Source organism: Palaemon carinicauda, chromosome 38 (assembly GCF_036898095.1).
Source record: "Palaemon carinicauda isolate YSFRI2023 chromosome 38, ASM3689809v2, whole genome shotgun sequence".
Lineage (NCBI taxonomy): Eukaryota > Metazoa > Arthropoda > Malacostraca > Decapoda > Palaemonidae > Palaemon > Palaemon carinicauda.
In genome coordinates this window covers 54,285,531-54,301,905 of record NC_090762.1, presented here as the reverse complement: position 1 = coordinate 54,301,905, position 16,375 = coordinate 54,285,531, and the positions used below count along the sequence as shown (strand labels likewise).

Here is a 16,375-nt window from a genome sequence, read left to right as displayed (position 1 = left end):
CCGCCTCGTCGTAAGGGCCTCTCATCTCCCTATAAGGGTGCTTGAGGCGCCTTTTTGAATCTCCGTTTGCAGCCTACAACTTCTTTTTCTCGATCTTCCGTCTTGGTGCAGATGGACAGCAGTCTAATCTCGTCTTCCGACGGGCAACGGTCTTCCCGACGGACAACGGTCTTCCCGACGGACAGCGGTCTTCCGACGGACATCAGTCTCCCGGCGGACAACGATCCCTTCGGGGCAAAGGGTTGCCCCCACGGGGGTTCTTCCCTTGCGTGTCAGGGTTTCCCTGCGCGCCCTTCTGTTCGTCAGCGCTCTCCTGTTCGTCAGCGCTTTCAAGATGATCTTCCCTGTGGTTCCTGTTACGTGCCCTGTGCGCCCACGTTCGCCCTCGCGATCTAGAACTTCGGTTCAGGTCGGGGTCAAGGACTCTTCTTCTTTGCGCAGGCTTCCACGCGTAGCCTTCTGCTCGTCAGCGATCATCAGCTCGTCAGCGATCATCAGCTCGTCAGCGATCATCAGCTCGCCAGCGATCGTCAGCTCGTCAGCGATCATCAGCTCGCCAGCGATCATCAGCTCGCCAGCGATCTCCAGATCGCCCACGTGTGTTACAGCTGGCACACCAACGTTCTCCAACACTTCTGAAGGAACATGGTTCGCCAGCTACTAGCTCAACTGCGGATGCTGATCGCCATCGCGCGACCCTCAACTGCAGATGCTGACCGCCATCGCGCGACCCTCAACTGCAGATGCTGACCGCCATCGCGCGACCCTCAACTGCAGATGCTGACCGCCATCGCGCGACCCTCAACTGCAGCTGCTGACCGCCATCGCGCGACCCTCAACTGCAGATGCTGACCGCCATCGCGCGACCCTCAACTGCAGATGCTGACCGCCATCGCGCGACCCTCAACTGCAGATGCTGACCGCCATCGCGCGACCCTCAACTGCAGATGCTGCTCCTCATCGCACCACCCTGAACGATCGCCCTCCTGCAGATGCTGATCACCATCGCACCCTTTCACGCGATCATTCACCTGCGCATGCTGCTCGCCATCGCACAACCCTGAACGATTGCCCGCTTACGCATGCTGCTCCTCATCGCACAACCCTGAACGATCGCCCTCCTGCAGATGCTGATCACCATCGCACCCTTTCACGCGATCATTCACCTGCGCATGCTGCTCGCCATCGCACAACCCTGAACGATTGGCCGCTTACGCATGCTGCTCCTCATCGCACCACCCTGAACGATCGCCCTCCTGCAGATGCTGATCACCATCGCACCCTTTCACGCGATCATTCACCTGCGCATGCTGCTCGCCATCGCACAACCCTGAACGATTGCCCGCTTACGCATGCTGCTCCTCATCGCACAACCCTGAACGCTCGCCCTCTTGCGGATGCTGATCACCATCGCACCCTATCACGCGATCATTCACCTACACATGCTGCTCGCCATCGCTTACCGCCAGCGATCTTCTTCACCTACGCGGCAGCACGATCCCTCGCCGTCACGCCCATTCCCCTGCGCGCCCGCGCGATCGCTCGCCTGCGCGCCCGCGCGATCGCTCGCCTCCGCGATCGCTCGCCTGCGCGCCCGCGCGATCGCTCGCCTGCGCGCCCGCGCGATCGCTCGCCGGCGCGCCCGCGCGATCGCTCGCCGGCGCGCCCACGCGATCGCTCGCCGGCGCGCCCGCGCGATCGCTCGCCGGCGCGCCCGCGCGACCGCTCGCCTGCGCGCCCGCGCGACCACTCGCCTGTGCGCCCGCGCGACCATTCGCCTTTGCGCGACCGTTCGCCCTCGCGCGACCATAGTTCGCGGCGAATTCCACAGCCGGTGGTAGCAGCAGGGACGCGTGCTCCTAGGCGGCACTCGGGATCACCTCCATCCAAGCACAGGTTGGTAGTGCAGGATGAAGACAGGTCAGTACAGCATTCTTCCCACCTTCTTTTCAGGCAGGAACCGTCGTGTCCTCTCCAAAGGATCGCCCGATCCCTTTCACCTTAGCGAGGATTTCGGACTCTGTGTCCTTGGAGCAGCAGACATGGTTTGATCCGCTGGCACGGGCGTTAATGAGGGTTATGAAACCAGCACTCACCGGCCAGGGTAACAAACCAGCGGCTGTCTCTCCTACGCTGAAGAGAAAGAGAGGAGTGGACTTCGTGGTGACTTCCCCCAGGGCGAAGTTGGTTCCCAAGAGGTCGGTCTCGAGGGTCCCCTCTCCTGCACGAGTACTCTCCCCTTCTCCCGCCCTGGAAGGATTTTTGGCGGGGGGGCTTTCCGTTGAAGATTTCTCCATCGGACAAGGGGTGACTGCTTACCTCTTCCTCTGGGAGCTTACCAGGTCCTTTCCCTCCTCGGTTACGGCCCGAGGTTTGGTTCAAGGAAGCTACAGGAAGATCAAGGGTACTTTCCTCCTCTCGAGCTCAGGCACCTTGGCCTTTCGTCGTTAAGTATCTACTTGCGGACAAGCTCGATGTTTTACCATCTGGACGCACTGACTGAAGGCTTCCTTCGGGTGTCTCATCTGTGGAGGTCAACGACCTCAGACACCCTTCCATCCTTGAGAAGAGTTTTGTCTTTGCCCAAGGACAGAGACTTAAACATCTGCTGTGCGGAGTAAATCGACTTCCGGTTTCACTCCTCCAAGGCGCTTTCTTCCAGACTCTGCAGGGCTCCAGCTCCCTTTTCTTTCAACCACGTCGGCCTAAGTTATCGGCTACGACAACTGGGACAAGGTGTCCAATTGCAGTTTCCTCCTGTCAGGAACAGATGGCACGGGAGACTCCCCCGGGGGGGCATAGTCCTAAAAGGAGTTCACGAACTCTAGGATTGCAGGTTTTTTCGCTGGGAGGATGCTTAAGGTTACTCATCCGAATGACAGCTTCCCGATGCCCATTCCCGCACAATCTCTGTGAGTAGCCAAGGATATCGCGCCTGCCGTCTCTGTCAGCGAATTCAGTGTCTCTGAACCTCTATGCCATAGCATCAGCAGAGTTGCCCGGTTGGGCAGAATGATCCATACCTTAGGCGAAGGTCTTCCTTAGGATCATCGACGGCTTTACCCCCGGCCCCCTCAGTCGATCCTTTCTTGTAAGGAAGGATCTGAGAGGGGATGTCCATAGTCGACCTCTCAGCCCTGATCAAGTTTGTCGAACAAACTTCGGCCAGCGTAGACCAGCAGAATCGATCAGACTGGTAACGAGGCGACAGGACTCCTTTAACCCTGGATCGGAAGGACGGGTACTTTCAGTTTCCATTCCATCCATCTTCCAGGGTGCTCGTCGAATTCAGCCTAAACTGCAAGTATTCCTGCTTATGATGCAGTGTGGCTATCCCGCCGTGGCATAGCAGGTTTGTTTCCCCAGAGAACTCTCCCTGCCTTCCTCTTGGCCGCTCAGGTGCAGACTTCCGCCTCCTCTGCTGTTTGGAGGGCTGGTCAACTCCGGTAGGCTCGGGTTTCGACCTTCTTCAGCGCCGGGAAAAGCTTCCGAATGCTGACCATGAGTGTGGGCTCATGGTATTTTGCTTGGAGCCTTCTCTTCCTCTGCCTCAACATCTGGAGTATCTGGCCATGATATTGAGTCAACCGCCTTACCACGTTGGAAACCCCGCTTCTCGTCCGTCCAGCGAGGTTAAGCAACGTCGGCACTTGGATGGGTGACCACCTGGGGACGCCAGATTCTGTTACCACATCCTCCGAGCCTTCCTTTCGGTTGACTGTGGCAAGACTGAGGAGAGTCGCAGTACCTGTTCTCAGTCAAGCAGAGTTTTCAGCCCTACCTTGGAACGTTTCCTAGTTCTTCTTTCCTCATTGACCCGTTTATAGTCCGAACGGTCGCCTCAGGATAAGTTCCATGTGGGGCGATCCAAGTTCCGGTGGCTTCAGGCAATGTTTAACCGGACTCCCTGGCCCTATGGGACCAGCGGAACTATTAAACCTGCAATGGGTGTTGACCTATGGAGCCTCTTGATGGTAGTAGATATTCTCGTCCTTTCCCCACATTCTTGATGCGGTTCTCGGACTCGTCAAAGGAAAGGGGGGGGGGCATGTTCCGGTCCAGGCCTATGGTCAAGACCTGAAGGATACCTCTCCATCATTCAGGCAGGCTTAAGGGCCTTAGTCTGGCCCCTCTTCAGTCCTACCGCTCCTGCCAAGTCGCCCCGTTGCGTGTCGACTTCATGCTAACCAGCAGGGGACGCATTTTCACACCTTCACATCTTGCAGTAGAGATACCGGGATGATTGAGATTCTCTCAATTCCACCATCGGCTCTCTCATTCCAGGCAGGGGAATGTTTCTCTCAGACTATCCAAGCAGAGCCTCATAGAGAGAGTGTACCTAGGGGTCTTTGACCTTGGGTAACCAGCAAGTGCTGATCTGGGGGACCTAATCGCGACAGCTTGGAACCTCAAGCTTCCGCTAGTTTTCCCCCCAGTCTCAGACCCCGAGACTCTGGCAAGATGCATTCCGGTGATGGTGGGACAACTTCAACGCCTGCGTCTTCCCTCCTTTTTGTCTGCGGACAATGGGTCTCAACAAAACCAGGTTGTCTGTCAACCTTTCAATGGGAGAGCTCCACTGGGACTATGCGCAGAACGGTTTCTGGACCCTCTGCTTCCCCTGACGGAACTCCCGGGAGAGCTTCTCCCACGGCGCAGGCTACTCAAGCAACCACACTGCGACATCTCTCCCGAACCGGGGCGTCGCTTCGGCTTCATGCCTGGAGACACTACGCTTCCTCCTCTAGAAGAGACAACCCGCTACAGTCGCGGTACGGAGGTCGCGTCATCTGCGATAGTCATCCACAGGGGTCTCCCAGGCAAAGTGAAGAGTCTAAGGTGGTTGGTGCCGTGGGAGATATACCTCTTCCCGTGAGGCCTCTTCTCCAGCAATAACGGTCTTATTGCCTTTCGGCGGGAGGAAACTCCTTTCCGCTCTTGGCAATGAAGCCTGTCGCTCAGCCTTTCCCTGACCTTCAGGCTTAAAGGAATAACTTTTTCCTGCCCGCTGGATCTATTCTCGCTCATGCGAAGCTACGATCGTCCCTGCCCTAGTCGGAGGAAGACCTCCAACTTGGAGCATGGCTCGGACTTTTAGTCCTTTAAGAGATCTTCTCAAGACCCTTTTACGACAGGCCTCGGATTGTATTCCGCCTTGGGTCTTCTGCTCACTCTGGCCACGGCCAGTGTGTAAGCAATCTTCTTGGTCTCTTACTACTCCCCCCCTTTCTAAGGAAGAGGGGAAGGCAACATTCAGGCTCGCTCCTGAGTTGTTGGCTAGACTCAGAATCTGAGGGTCCCGACCCTTCGGTCCGATTCATTCAAGATTTTGAGTCTCCATTCTGTGTCTGATGTCCCAAGACCTTCTCTTTCTTGCCAGTACAGGAATCGAGAGGTTAGCGCTGGGAACAGCTGCAGTTTGGCCTCAGTTGCAGCCGATTTGGGAACACAAGGAGGACATGGGGGGAGAGTCACCAGTACACCTCTTCAGCCCGGACTCAAGGACATTCATCTCGACCTGTCTTCAGACCCTCCCCCGTCACGTCTCCCTACAGCACGATGTTGGATACATCGCAACGTCCCTCGCCTTCGAGTAATACTACTCTGTGACGCAGGTGCTACAAGCTGGAGTCTGGAAGCGTCTGATGACCTTCGCAGCCCGCTTCCTGCAGGGCGTGACCCACAGGAGTCTCGATACGTTTTCTATCGCTCTGTGGTGGCTACACAACAGCTGGTCTAACCTCAGGCTCCTTTTTGGACAGGTAGCAGAAGGTTGAGGGCATTGTTATCAGGTTTTAGTCTGCATGAACGAAAGAAGTATGTCTGGCCCTTACTTCTTTCTTCATCATCCCCTCTACGGGGAAGCAGCATCCTGGTCTCTGCATAGCTGACCTCGAACCTCTGCAGGTAAACCATGCTTCCTTGTGTTCCGAGTATTGAGTCAATACTGTCGCGTCCCCCATACCCTGACGAGGTGGTATTGGGAACGTCCTAACCCAGAGTTCCTTCTGGAACTCCAGGTCAACTGCCTAAGACGGGTCACACTTCTTCCTTCACACACAAGCTTACGTAGGCCACATGGTTCCTTGCGGTGCAAGGAACTTGTGAGGTGCAGGGACTCCTTTTCTCGAGTGCGACTCACTCGGATTCTGAGTCCCCGGGTAAAGCCAAAGCCAGTATGGCTGGGGACTTTCCACCCTTCCTAAGGGATAAGTCACCCTTTGTAAATAGCGTGGTTTGTATTTCGGTTACGGAACAAATGACAAATTCGAAGATAATTTGTATTTTTCCTAACCATACAAACCTTAGCTATTTACACATATTTGCCCGCCAGCCCTGTCCCCCAAGACAAGTCCTACCTCTAAGTGAAAGTGAGTATTCACCTGTGTGTGAGGGGGAGGAGGGGTAGCTAGCTACCACTCCCCTACCCCCCCGCTAACTAGCGCGGGGGTAATACACCCTCGTTAAATTCTAATGGCTCGCCATTTCAGCTACGCTAAAAGTAATACCCTTTGTAAATAGCTAAGGTTTGTATGGTTAGGAAAAATACAAATTATCTTCGAATTTGTCATTTTCCTCGTCTGCTTAGCTACAGCTAAAAGAGTCAGTGAGATACACGCCTTCAGCAGGAACATCGGATTTCCATCTGAAACGGCTACATGTTCTTTGCAGCTTGGTTTTCTAGCCAAAAACGAACTACCTTCTCGTCCTTGGCCCAAATCGTTCGATATTCCAAGCCTTTCTAACTTGGTTGGAAATGAAATAGAAAGAGTCTTGTGCCCTGTTAGAGCTCTTAAGTTCTATTTGAAACGAACTAAACCTTTACGAGGACGGTCAGAAGCTTTATGGTGTGCTATTAAGAAACCTTCTTTACCTATGTCGAAGAATGCAGTTTCCTATTATATTAGACTGTTGATACGAGAAGCTCATTCCCATCTGAATGAGGAAGACCATGCTTTGCTGAAGGTAAGGACACATGAAGTTAGAGCTGTCGCAACTTCAGTGGCCTTCAAACAAAACAGATCTCTGCAGAGTATAATGGACGCAACCTATTGGAGAAGCAAGTCAGTGTTCGCGTCTTTTTATCTTAAAGATGTCCAGTCTCTTTACGAGAACTGCTACACCCTGGGACCATTCGTAGCAGCGAGTGCAGTAGTGGGTGAGGGCTCAACCACTACATTCCCCTAATTCCATAACCTTTTTTAATCTTTCTCTTGAAATGTTTTTTATTGTTGTTTTTTGGGTTGTCCGGAAGGCTAAGAAGCCTTTCGCATCCTGGTTGATTTGGCGGGTGGTCAAATTCTTTTCTTGAGAAGTGCCTAGATTAGAGGTTTTGATGAGGTCCTTTAGTATGGGTTGCAACCCTTGATACTTCAGCTCCTAGGAGTCGCTCAGCATCCTATGAGGATCGCGAGGCTCAGTAAGGAAGACGTACTTAAAAAGGCAGAGTAATTGTTCAAGTCGACTTCCTTACCAGGTACTTATTTATTTTTTGTTTGTTATTTTGAATAACTGCTAAAATGAAATACAAAATACTTAGCTCTTAATAATGTAAACAAGTAATGCTGGTCTCTACCCACCCCCCTGGGTGTGAATCAGCTTATATGATCACCGGCTAAGTTTAATATTGAAAAATGTTATTTTTATTAATAAAATAAATTTTTGAATATACTTACCCGGTGATCATATATTAAAGGACCCTCCCTTCCTCCCCAATAGAGACCCAGTGGACCGAGGAGAAAATTGGTTCTGTGTTTACATAGAGTACTTGAGTACCTGCTCGACAGATGGTGCTGTTTATGTACACCCCCACCTGTATAGCGATCGCTGGCGTATTTTGTCCTTAGGTTTTTCTGTCGGGCAGCAGAGCTGACAGCTTATGTGATCACCGGGTAAGTATATTCAAAAATTTATTTTATTAATAAAGATAACATTTCAAAGTTTTTTCTACAGTATATTTGTTCCGTAACCGAAATACAAACCACGCTATTTACATTGGGTTTACCTTTTAGCGCAGCTGAAATGGCGAGCCATTAGAATTTAACGAGGGTGTATTACCCCCGCGCTAGTTAGCAGGGGGGTAGGGGAGTGGTAGTTAGCCACCCCTCCCCCCCTCACACACAGATGAATGCGCACTTTCACTTTTGGCTCGGACTGTGACAGACGTCTCTGTCTTGGTCCTCTCTTGGCAGCCATTGTTTGTTTTGTCTTTACTTAATCGCTTACTTTTCTTTTACTCAATATATATGTAAACATGTTTTCATGTTTGTATATACAGTATATTTGAGTATAGAAATCAGCAAGTTTCCTTTTCAGATTTGTGTGTGTAGTGTACGATATCTACGTGGTGTCCTCGGCAGTTAGGCCACAACGGCGTAATTTTATGGGTGGCGATCGAGTTTGACTTCGGTCTTTCTCTCTCTCTCTCTCTCTTGAGGTCGTTCACCCTTTTACTACGTGTTACTACGCCCTTGTAGCTTCCTTTCCGTGTGGGGGGGTTGCTACTCCGTACGTTTGTCTCAATTAGTTTATGAATCTAATTGTAGTTGTTTTTTTTTCAGCTTGTAGAACGATTCCTTTCGGGGTTTTTGTTCTTTAGTGTTCATTCATTTTTAAATTACATAATTACATAGTTTCATAATTATAATTGTTATAATTCTGTTTTGGTTACAGCTCTCCTTCCGTGAGTGTAAGTGGTTGTGAGGGCACGTGCCTGTTGTGTAATTCTTGTTTCCTTTCCCTCGGGATTCCTCTTCGGAGCCTTCCCGGGGGAATGAATGTGTACTGATGATTTTTGTTTTATTTTTTTACAGTTACCGATCTAGTTCGTTTCTGTAAAATGGCAACGGTGTGAGCTGTCTTGTTGAGGCCTGGGGATTCGGCTGTTGCTGCCTCCCCCCTTGTATTTTCGTCAGGGGCGTGTCTCCTTCTACTGGAAGTACTCCCGTGACGACGGACAGCTCTCCAGTTCATTTTAGAACTCTCAGGAGGCTTGCCTCCTTGGGCGAGTAACTTTCCTTCCGAGGGAAGTTTTTCCTGTCCAGGCTTGAGTTTTTTCCCTTTTGGGGGGTTCTTCTCTTGCCTTTTTTTCGTGCGACTATGCTCTTGGTGCTGAGCGGTCACACCTGCAGTTTCGCTCAAGGGGCTGGGCAACTGCAGGAGCTCCTCTTTGGAGGATTGCTCCTTTTAGGTCACTGGCTGACCAGTCTCTTCTACGAAATGTTTCTCTTTCGTTCGCGAGAGAGTACACTCATAGAGACTCCTCTTCGGAGGATTCTTCTGCTGCTGTTGCTGTTGGCCTCCCTCGCCGTAAGGCCCACCGTCCGCCTCGTCGTAAGGGCCTCTCATCTCCCTATAAGGGTGCTAAGAGGCGCCTTTTTGAATCTCCGTTTGCAGCCTACAACTCCTTCTTGATCTTCCGCCTTGGTGCAGATGGACAGTCTGATCTCGTCTTCCGTCGGGCAACGGTCTTCCCGACGGACAACGGTCTTCCAACGGACATCAGTCTCCCGGTGGACAGGCTACGGTCTTCCGATGGACATCTGTCTCCCGACGGACAACGTTCCCTTCGGGGCAAAGGGTTGCCTCTCACGGGGGTTCTTCCCTTGCGTGTCAGGGTTCCCATGCGCGCCCTTCTGCTGTGTTCTCTCCTGCTCCTGCTCAGTGTTAGCGCACAGGCGCTCTCCTGCTCATCAGCGCTCTCCTGTTCGTCAGCGCTCTCCTGTTCGTCAGCGCTCTCATGATGATCATCCCTGCTGTTCCTGTTACGCGCCCTGTGCGCCCACGTTCGCCCTCGCGATCTAGAACTTCGGTTCAGGTCTGGGTCAAGGACTCTTCTTCTATGCGCAGGCTTTCCGTTCGAGATTTCTCCATCGGCCAAGGGGTGACTGCTTAGCCCTTCCTCTGGGGGCTTACCAGGTCCTTTCCCTCCTCGGTTACGGCCCGAGGTTTGGTTCAAGGAAGCTACAGGAAGATCATGGGTACTTTCCTCCTCTCGAGCTCAGGCACCTTGGCCTTTCGTCGTTAAATGTCTAACTTACGGACAAGCTCGATGTTGTACCATCTGGACACGCTGACTGAGGGCTTCCTTCGGGTGTCTCATCTGTGGAGGTCGACGACCTCAGACACCCTTCCATCCTTGAGAAGAGTTTGTTTGTGCCCAAGGACAGACACTTAGACAGCGGCTGTGCGGAGGAAATCGACTTCCGTTTTCACTCCTCCAAGGCGCTTTCTTCCAGACTCTGCAGGGCTCCAGCGCCCTTTTCTTTCAACCACGTCGGCCTAAGTTATCGGCTACGACAACTGGGACAAGGTGTCCAATTGCAGTTTCCTCCTGTCAGGAACAGATGGCACGAGAGGCTCCCCGGGGGGCATAGTCCTAAAAGGAGCGGCAGAGTTCACGAACTCTAGGATTGCAGGTTCTCGCTGGGAGGATGCTTAAGGTTACTCATCCGGATGACAGCTTCCCGATGCCCATTCCCGCACAATCTCTGTGATCAGCCAAGGATATCGCGCCTGCCGTCTCTGTCAGCGAATTCAGTGTCTCTGAACCTCTATGCCATAGCGTTGGCAAGAGTTGCCCGGTTGGGCAGAATGATCCATAACTTAGGCGAAGGTCCTTCATAGGATCATCGACGGCTTCACCCCCAGCCTCTTCAGTCGATCCTTTCTTGTAAGGAAGAATCTGAGAGGGGAGTTCCGTAGTCGACCTCTCAGCCCTGATCAAGTTTGTCGAACAAACTTCGGCCAGCGTAGAACAACAGAATTGATCAGACTGGTAACGAGGCGACAGGACTCCTTAAACCCTGGATCGGAAGGACGGGTACTTTCAGTTTCCATTCCATCCATCTTCCAAGGAGCTCGTCGGATTCAGCCTAGACTGCAAGTATTCCTGCTTATGATGCAGTGTTGCTATTCCGCCTCCTCTGCTTTTTGGAAGGCTGGTCAACTCCGGTAGGCTCGGGTTCGACCTTCTTCAGCGCCGGGACAAGCTTCCAGATGCTTACCATGAGTGTGGGTTCATGGTATTTTGCTTGGAGCCTTCTCTTCTTCTGCCTCAACATCTGGAGTATCTGGCCATGATATTGAGTCAACGGCCTTATCACGTTGGAAACCCCGCTTCTCGTCCGTCCAGCGAAGTTAAGCAACGTCGGTTGTGGTCGGTACTTGGATGGGTGACCACCTGGGGACGCCAGATTCTGTTGCCACATCCTCCAAGCCTTCCTTTCAGTTGACTGTGGCAAGACTGAGGAGAGTCGCAGTACCTGTTCTCAGTCAAGCAGAGCTTTCAGCCCTACCTTGGAACGTTTCCTAGTTCTCCTTCCCTCATTGACCCGTCTATAGTCCGAACGGTCGCCTCAGGATAAGTTCCATGTGGGGCGGTCCAAGTTCCGGTGGTTTCAGGCAACGTTTAACCGGACTTCCTGGCCCCTATGGGACCAGCGGAACTATTAGACCTGCAATGGGTGTTGACCTATGGAACCTCTTGATGGTAGTGGATATTTTTGTCCTTTCCCCACATTCTTGATGCTGTTCTCGGACTCGTCAAAGGAAAGGGGTGGGGGGGGCATGTTCCGGTCCAGGCCTATGGTCAAGACCTGAAGGATACCTCTCCATCATTCAGGCAGGCTTAGGGGCCGTAGTCTGGCCCCTCTACAGATCCTACAGCTCCTGCCGAGTCGCCCCGTGCGCGTCGACTTCATGATTCTGGCATGTCCTAACCAGCAGGGGACGCATTTTCACACCTTCGCATCTTGCAGTAGAGATACCGGGATGATTGAGATTATCTCAATACCACCATCGGCTCTCTCATTCCAGGCAGAGGAATGTTCTCTCCGACTATCCGAGTAGAGCCTTGTAGAGAGAGTGTACCTGGGGGTCTTTGACCTTGAGTAACCAGCAAGTCCTGGTCTGGGGGACCTGATCGCGACAGCTTGGAACCTCAAGCTTCCGCTGTTCTTCCCCCCAGTCTCAGACCCCGAGACTCTGGCAAGATGCATTCCGGTGATGGTGGGACAACTTCGACGCCTGTGTCTTCCCTCCTTTTTGTCTGTGGACAATGGGTCTCAACAAGACCAGGTTGTCTGTCAACCTTTCAATGGGAGAGCTCCACTGGGACTATGCGCAGAACGGTTTCTGGACCCTCTGCTTCCCCTGACGGAACTCCCGGGAGAGCTTCTCCCATGGCGCAGACTACTCAAACAACCACACTGCGACATCTCTCCCGAACCGGGGCGTCGCTTCGGCTTCATGCCTGGACACACTACGCCTCCTCCTCAAGAAGAGCCAACCCGCTACAGTCGTGGTACGGAGGTCGCGTCATCTGCGATAGTCATCCGCAGGGGTCTTCCAGGCAAAGTAAAGAGTCTTCGGTGGTTGGTGCCGTGGGAGATATACCTCTTCCCTTGAGGCCTCTTCTCCAGCAATAACGGTCTTATTGCCTTTCGGCGGGAGGAAACTCCTTTCCGCTCTCGGCAATGAAGCCTGTCGCTCAGCCTTTCCCTGACCTTCAGGCTTAAAGGAATAACTTTTTCCTGCCCGCTGGATCTTTCCTCGCTCATGCGAATCTACAATCGTCCCTGCCCTAGTCGGAGGAAGACCTCCAACTTGGAGCATGGCTCGGACTTTTAGTCCTTTAAGAGATCTTCTCAAGACCCTTTACGACAGGCCTCGGATTGTATTCCGCCTTGGGTCTCCTGCTCACTCTGGCCACGGCCAGTGTGTAAGCAATCTTCTTGGTCTCGTACGACTCCGCCCTTTCTAAGGAATAGGGGAAGGCAACATTCAGGTTCGCTCCTGAGTTGTTAGCTAGACTCAGAATCTGGGGGTCCCGGCCCTTCGGTCCAATTCCTCCAAGATTTCGAGTCTCCATTCTGTATCAGATGTCCCAAGACCTTCTCTTTCTTGCCAGTAAAGGAATCGAGAGGTTAGCTTTGGGAACAGCTGCAGTTTGTTCTCAGTTGCAGCCGATTTGGGAGCACAAGGAGGACACGGGGGAGAGTCACCAGTATACCTCTTCAGCCCGGACTCAAGGACTTTCATCTCGACCTGTCTCCAGACCCTCCCCCGTCACGTCGCCCTACAGCACGATGTTGGATACATCGCAACGTCCCTCGCCTTCGAGTAATACTACTCTGTGACGCAGGTGCTACAAGGTGGAGTCTGGAAGCGTCTAATGACCTTCGCAGCCCGCTTCCTGCAGGGCGTGACCCACAGGAGTCTCGATACGTTTTCTATCGCTCTGTGGTGGCTACACAACAGCTGGTCTAACCTCAGGCTCCTTTTTGGACAGGTAGCAGAAGGTTGAGGGCATTGTTATCAGGTTTTAGTCTGCATGAATGAAAGAAGTATGTCTGGCCCTTATTTCTTTCTTCATCATCCCCTCTACGGGGAAGCAGCATCCTGGTCTCTACATAGCTGACCTCTGCAGGTAAACCATGCTTCCTTGTGTTCCGAGTATTGAGTCAATACTGTCGCGTCCCCCATACCGTGACGAGGTGGTATTGGGAACGTCCTAACCCAGAGTTCCTTCTGGAACTCCAGGTCAACTGCCTAGGACGGGTCACACTTCTTCCTTCACACACAAGCTTATGTAGGCCACACGGTTCCTTGCGGAGCAAGGAACTTGTGAGGTGCAGGGACTCCTTTTCTCGAGTGCGACTCACTCGGATTCTGAGTCCCCGGGTAAAGCCAAAGCCAGTATGGCTGGGGACTTTCCACCCTACCTAATGGGTAAGTCACCCAATGTAAATAGCGTGGTTTGTATTTTGGTTACGGAACAAATGACAAATTCAAAGATAATTTGTATTTTTCCTAACCATACAAACCTTAGCTATTTACACATATTTGCCCGCCAGCCCTGTCCCCCAAGACAAGTCCTACCTCTAAGTGAAAGTGAGCATTCATCTGTGTGTAAGGGGGGGGGAGGGGTAGCTAGCTACCACTCCCCTACCCCCCCGCAAACTAGCGCGGGGGTAATACACCCTCGTTAAATTCTAATGGCTCGCCCTGTAAACCCAATGTAAATAGCTAAGGTTTGTATGGTTAGGAAAAATACAAATTATCTTCGAATTTGTCATTTTTAAGCACCCAGTAATTGTATAGATGTTTCACCCTATTATCATGAAATTAATATTTTAAAGACCTACGTCTTTTAGTGTACTTGTAGCATAAAAAAAGAAATAGAGTAATAGTTATAGGGTAGTATTAAAATTTTGATGAATTGGAGATAATTCAAAAGCAGACAAAAAAAAATATGGCAATGGTAAGGTACATGTCAATTTATAACCTTGGGTACTTTCCCTATCGGTCTTAGGTCATGTACTGTACCCTTTTAATCTTTCTAAAAGCTATTTGTTCTATCATAGATACAAACTCTTGTTCTTTAGAGGAGACACCTCAGTTAAGCTGGGTGATAACCACCATAAAGGACTTAAGAAGTGAGGTGGTAGCTAATCCAGCTAAACCCCCCCCCCTAACCTATCTTCCCGGGTCAGCAGGGTTTAGTGGGAGAAGTTCCTGCTCAACATGCTCCATATCTCTTAATCTCCACCACTTTTGACTAGGCAGATGTAGAGAGTATACGTGCATTGTTCCTTCTGGGTTATTAACCCTTCTACCCCCAATGGACGTACTGGTACGTTTCACAAAACTCATCCCTTAACCCCCATGGACATACCGGTATGTCCTTGCAAAAATTTGCTATTTGCATTTTTTTTACTATTTTTGATAACTTTATGAGAAACTTCAGGCATTTTCCAAAATAATGAGACCAACCTGACCTCTCTATGGTGAAAATTAAGGCTGTCAGCACAATCTAAAAAAAAAAATGTTGCAAAGCGTGCTTGAAAAAGAAAAACGCCTGGGGATTAAGGGTTGGAAAGTTCCGAATAGCATTTGGGGTAAAAGGGTTAACTAGCATAACTAAGTTTTTATTCTTTCTCTTTTCAAGTGTGTTTGCTCTGTTTTCAAGAGGAAAGAAGCACACGGACATGCACTGGTACAGATGCTCTCCCTCTTGGCACCTTCTGTTCACTGCTGGAAATGGATCCTCGCCAGCTTTGCCCTTCGTTCAGGGACCACTCCTGCACAGACACATCTCCATGCAATGAGTTTTAAGAGTGGCCATCCTTGCCATGGGACAGTCCGTTCGCAGGAGGAAGTTTGAGAGATTCTTCGCCCCAGAGTTCTGCTTCGAAAGCCAAAAAACCTAGGAATTCCTCTTCTTTCACAGGAATCGACCCTCCTGCATCTGTCCGTTCAGCCTCTTTCCGAGTTCAGTCGGATAAAAGGGATGTGCCTTTGACTCCTGGATGACTCTTGGTCCTGTGGGAGACCCCAGCAGTCACCCTGGTGTTAACAATTGGTTTGCCTTATTCGAAAGAACTCCTCCTCTATGTTCTTGTAAGCGTAAGCACGATTACTCACTAGTTTGCTCTATTTCTTTGGAGTTAGCAGGGAACTGCCCCCGTCTCCCTCCTGTACCCTAATGGACACCAGTAATAAAACATCTACGTACAAGATCTTGCCACAACGTCCTTGCTTACTTTCTGCGGGTTGTGCTTCGGGTGGAGCCCATCCTTGTAGGGGATTATCTGGACAAATCAGGGAAGGTTAGTTGCTATTCCTATTGCATTCTCCCCAGATCAGACCTCTTCCATGCCCTTTCGAAGACATGCATGAGGTCACCCTTGAGATTCTTTCCCTTGCAATCTTCCCCCCTCCACTCATGGCTTACACAGAGACCCGACCATGAAAAACAAACTACCAGGAACGTGAAGTCATAGCTTGCTCTTATTGTTTGAACATCTCTTGCGAGTGAGACTGCATTTTGCGCCTACCATCCTCAAGGACGAGCTCCCCCCCCAATCCACCCCGCTCCCGACCATTCATTGTGTAGTAGATACAAAACATAATTAATGCCGCTCTGGCCTCCTGACCTGGCCAGACCAAGGCTTCTTCTTTGTGGGTTCTTTCCGATGGACCAACCGTGATTCCGTTGACTTCGAATGTGTCTCTGGGGAAGCCTATTGCCCCCTTTACTTTTTGTGCTCCTGCTACTCCTCAGGGCCTGTACCTCGGTTTAAGACCCTGACTCAACCAGTCTCACTGGCGCCAGCCCCCCTCTCAGATTCCAATCTTTCACGTATCCCAGTATCAGAGACAAGTAGATATAGGAAATGGGAAATCCTGGCGATTGAGTCCAGGCCTTTTGTGGAAGGAACTAGACTCGCATCCACTGAGGGTTCCTCAGGTGGCGAAAGTGTTAGAAGGATACGCCTCCTCCTGGAGATAACTTTTATCCTCTCACCAGTAGTGGTTTAAGATCTCGGGGAAATCTCTTTCGCAGTCTTGTGTGGTCTCCCCTGTCGAGGCA

General features: G+C 51.4%; 1 protein-coding gene and 1 pseudogene across 2 annotated transcripts in view; both read left to right on the top strand.

Moving 5' to 3' along the window:
- Taf7 (TATA-box binding protein associated factor 7) overlaps positions 1-16,375 on the top strand; it is a 232,652-nt gene that overhangs the window by 35,509 nt on the left and 180,768 nt on the right. The gene's annotated exons all lie outside the window — the stretch shown is intronic.
- LOC137630738 (5S ribosomal RNA) lies at positions 11,089-11,207 on the top strand (annotated as a pseudogene).